Genomic DNA, 5300 nt, shown 5'->3' on the forward strand with positions numbered 1-5300 from the left:
AAATCAGACTCACTTGAATCACATCTTTACCCAATGCCATTTTTTACAGATAACGTGATGGGTACTGGTGGCTGTGAGACAGGCAAATATGTAAACCTCTGGTATTGCTAAAGCAAATGCCTACGTCTTTCCTTGATGTAAGAATACATATTGTGGCCCAGATTTAATATATGAGGTCTCTAAGTGAGCCATTCAGGGTATCATTTACACAATAAAAACCTTTTTAATTTTGAAACGTCTCTATTTTATACTCATATAAATGGCATTTTCCAATGGACCATGCCTCTTAAATCCATATTTTCCTAGTTTGTTTGCCATAAGCAACTCAAACAGAGCATGTACACCTTGCTAAAAAGCATCTTAAAGCTTCGAATTGTCCATTACCTTTCCACAGAAAATAGCAACAGGAAGCACATTTACTAGGTGACTTCAGGCAGTTTCTCCCCAGGATGCCCTTGGTTGGAGGACATGGCTACTAAACCTTTTTATCCCAAAGTTGAATTCGATTATTTCCAAACTATCTTTCAACCCTATCATTGTGTTACTTAAAAGTCAGTTGTGTTATAATTTATGAGTCTTGTATTTGACATGTTAAATTCTCGTTAATACCCTAAATAATGTAGTATATTAAGGAGATAAGCATGGCAAAATACTGTAGCTGGAATTCAATTCTTTAGCATAGAATTTTAAATGTTAAATATTTTTAAACAGCCCCTGAAATTTTTGTCATAGAACTACTCAATGTAATATTGTTAGCCAAAAAAGTAATAATTCAAAAAGCAATTTTAAAAGCTTCATAAGTGCACAATTTTTTTTTTCTCACCTTGTCTGGAATTGAACAGCCAGAGATTCAATTATAGCTGTCAGAAATTCATACCTCATCATATTACGGTAATAATACATTTTCTTGGGAAACCAAGGCCAAATATTAGCTATATCTTATAAGCAACATATTGATTTTTCAAAACGGTTTATATAGGTTAAAACACCTCAAAATCATGTTACTCTTTCAGAAATATGAGAAAATATTGTGACATTTCATTTTAAAATACATTGAAAAGTTTTACTGGCTTACAATGATTGCATATATATGTTTTCACTCTGCAATCAAAATGATAAGCAGGTATGCCAAAAACAGACTGAGAAAAAAATTATATTTTTTCCTAGGTTCTCTACTAATTTGCATTTGCTTCTGGTTTATTCATTTTATCATCTTCAGGCAAGTGATAGCTGACACTGAAATATTCAGAAAAAATTTGGTGATAAGTGTAAAATTAATAATAAGTATAAACAGTCTACTCAACCTAAAAGGGAAATATATTTATGCCATGTAATAGTATATGAAGGATTAATAGATGAAATAGAAAGAATAAAAATAAAAGTTGAAATGAGAAAATAAGAAAATATTAACAAATAGAATGATGAATACATCTCTGCTTTGGGTTAAATTCAAGGATGTGTAGACGTGTATTATGCATTACACATTTATGCTTACATTTTATTATTTAACGACATCAGTGACCTACATTTTTTCCAACTGTCACTTGTTTTATATAAAGTTTACAAATTTTTAAATCATGTATGTGGATTTTCCTTTGTGGTTTATTTATCTATAGTTATAATTTCCTTTCTCATTTAGTCGTGAGATAAATATTCACTTTATTTTCTTACAGTTTGAGTTTTTTTTTAAATATTTAAGTCATTAATCCGTGTTAATAAAAACAGTAATGAGAACAAATTCAGGGTCAGTTAAAAACAGAAGGATCGAACGGCAAGTGCATGGGGCCAAGAACAGCTCCTCTGAAAAATGGCAGAAGCAGTTTTCCATGCCTCAAACAGGAAACGAAGAATGTGTGAGACTTAAAGAGTCTCCATTGCCGATTCCTTCTGGTCAGGACCATGGTCCTCAGAAAGAATTCAAGATATTCTATGCTGAAATGATTAACAACAATGCGATTGTGAGGAATGCAAAGGACACTGAGCAGCTCTATGGGGAAGTTCTTTTGGAAAAGGTATTCTTTCAAGAAGCCGTCCAAACATCACAATTTCAGATCCTAAACTGGTTGCTAAATGGAAAGATATGAAGACAAACATGCCTATCATCACATCAATGAAGTATCAGCGTAGTGTTGAGCGGGTGACAGAACTGATGCATAGACAGGGGCAGGCTGAGAGAGTACAGTGCGCAGAATCCTCAAGGATTACATGAAACCGCTGGAGCGTCCCTCTGGGAAAAGGAATGAACAGGCTCAAATGCATGATGGGCTTAACTCTGGAATCGTTTCCAACATGGAAGGCACAGCGGTAGGAGAGAGACCTTCTGTGATAAACGGGGACTCTGGAAAGTCAGGTGTTATGGGTGATCCCAGTGAGTCATCAGGCTGCCTGCAGGAGGGCTCTGGCCGCGACCCACCAACAGACGGCTTTGAGGAAAGCGTGGGAGAGGACGCTTCACCTCTGCCCCAAGTATGTTCCTGCAGACACGATGCTCTCGTCCTCCCGTCTGGCCCTTACCGTGAGGACAGCAGCCAGCATTTTGGTCTCCTGCATGCTGGGGACGGAGGGCCTGACCACGAGTACATGCTGGTGCAGGAAGCCGAGTGTGCGTGAGCGAGAGGAAGGATGCCCCAAATGAGGAACTGGTGCAAAGAGACGAATCTGCAGAAGAAATCCATATAGGATCTTTGAGTATTTGCGACTCAGCCTAGAGGAGGCCTTCTTCCAGGTCTGTGCTCTGGAATGTTTAAGTATTTGCTATGACAAGGAGCCTTTAACGATAGCGAAGCTCTGGAAAGCTTTCACTGTAGTTCAGCCCACGTTCAGGACCACCTACATGGCCTAGCATTACTTCCTAGGCAAGAGCTGGTGCCCAAAGTGGTGCTCAAGTACGGGACGGATTTACTGCTATGTTGGAAAAGCCCTCTGCTTACCATGCAAGTTATTCTGTCATTGAGCTAGTTGATGAGCATTTTGAAGGCTCTCTCTGCAGGCCTTTCAGTTAGATGTCCCTGACTGCCTTGAGCAGAGTTTCCATTAATGTCTCCAAGGAACTCATACTGTGCTGTTTCATTAAATCCTCTACCATGACTGACAAGGAAATGGAGTCACCAGAGTGTGTGAAAAGAATTAGAGTTCACGAGAGAGGAGTGACCAAGACGAACTTGAACAATTCCACCTCAAATTTCTAATTTCACCAACAACTATTTATTGAGGGCTAGGTAGAAAGTTCTTTTTTCTACTGTACTCCCCCATTAATTTATAAGTTTTAAAGGGCCTCGTGCTCCCAGCACCAGACAGCGATCAGTGTTTTTAAAGATCAATTACACAGGGGAGGAGAAAGAGTCCTGTGCTGGGCCTGCAGATTTTGCCCTTGCATTGGCCTCTTCCAATCCCGAGCCTCTGCCTCTGGCCTCAGTCTGTGCCCTCCTCCAGTCACTGGGGATGTTGGGCTAATGAGTAGATGAATCCTGAGAGGACTCTTCCAACAGCAGGGACATTTTTTCTCTGATTTTACCTGAAGATTATAGTAGTTTACATTTATACAGTACAGTTTATGAAGCACTTTCATGCACAAGCATCTCTCGTTACTTACATCTAAGCTGTTCCCAAAAGAGTGTTAGCAGATTTAGCAATTACAAGATCTATGTTCCATTATTTTAAGTTGAAAAAATTGTTATATGTCTCAGCTTATCCAAGAACTTTGACCAATAGCTCAAAACATTTAAAAATCTCTTTAATATCTACCAAGGATTTCTGTATCAAAAAATCTTTGAAACATCAGTTACCTAATTATTTAATTCTCAAATGAACTCATCCGTAGTCATGTTTATGTACAGAACACAACAATATTGTACAATATTAGATAAACATATCTTCACTGAACTTGTTATAACAATGAGTGGTGAAATAATGTTTGGAGACATAATGAAAGCAATTAACATTTAGCAAAATATTAAAAAATCTGTTTAATTGGTGAAAAAAAAACCAGAAGGATTATCTATAATTTTACCACTTTCTGAAGAAATATAAATTTTCAAGTTGGCTCATGAAGGATTAGAAAATGTAAAAAAGCCAAAGATTAAGGGAGCCCCTTTTAGCTTTCAATCAATAAATTCTTCAAACATTATTAAATTAATGGTTTGTGAAGAATATATAGCATGTTAGGCATCAGTGGATGTGTAAACTGCTACAAACTTTCAGAATAGCAAATTGGCAATATAAATCATGAACCATAAAATCTTCAACACCGATAATTCTATTTCCAGGAAGCTATACTACTAAATAATCTCAAATTTAAATGGTGACTTATGAACCAAAATATTAATTGTCCCATTAATAATAATACTGAAGAGCTGGATGAAATTTAAATGTTCAACCCTGGGAAGATGACTCAGTAAATTGCAGTATATATGAGGGAGGAAATATGAGATAGATTTCAAAATTGATTTTACTAAAAATGTTAATGCTATACATATGCTCAAGATTTATTGAAAAATCTATGATATAAAATTATATGTATAGTATAATCCTTTTAAATAAAAAGTATAACATTTATAATTTTTAGTTAATACACAAATGTACTTAATGCACAAACATACTTACATAGAAAAATTAATACAAGAAAATGCACTAAAATGAGAGTAGTGATTGCCCCTCAGAGGAAAAATTGATGTATAGGTTTTTTACCTTCTTTCACTTTTCTTTCTCTTCCATGATAATACCCATCAAGTTATTTCATTCTTCATTATAGTAGCTAACTCTGAGTCCTAACTAACACAGTGATTTTGAGACTGACTTTCTCTTTAACAAAATGGAAAATGATCCTTTAACAACAATTTATAAAAGGGTTAAATGATCTTGGAGGCTCCCTCTAGCTTTACCAAAAGAATTTTTTTCCCATAAAAAGTGAGAAGTCTCAATCCTGAATGGCACCCTGTTATAATTTAGAAAGTGCTATGGTGGGTTAATTTACTATTGCACAGCCCAGAAATGATCTCATTGACAGAGATGCCAAGGCACCATTCTGTTCCTTGATCATCCCCCATATGATTTCCCCAACATATTAGCCATATTTTCCAAAGATCCTACCTTAATTTACTAACTCATTATGGACTTAGAGGAACGTAAAATGTGGATTCAATTGTTTCCCTGAACATTTAAGAAATGCAACAACAGGATTTCTTACAAATTTTTTTTGTTCTATCAACAATATTACTTTGTCATAAATTAATGAGTTTGGTGCTTCTCTTTCAATTGTGTGTGTGAGAGAGAGCAATTCGTAATGATATTCACACTATAAA

At 35.9% G+C, this 5300-nt stretch overlaps 1 pseudogene; it reads left to right on the forward strand.

Moving 5' to 3' along the window:
• The first annotated feature begins 1807 nt into the window (after nucleotides 1-1807).
• On the forward strand, nucleotides 1808-3188 carry LOC112624396 (annotated as a pseudogene).
• Nucleotides 3189-5300: the final 2112 nt, after the last annotated feature.

This window comes from Theropithecus gelada, chromosome 5, assembly GCF_003255815.1.
Source record: "Theropithecus gelada isolate Dixy chromosome 5, Tgel_1.0, whole genome shotgun sequence".
NCBI classification, from domain to species: domain Eukaryota; kingdom Metazoa; phylum Chordata; class Mammalia; order Primates; family Cercopithecidae; genus Theropithecus; species Theropithecus gelada.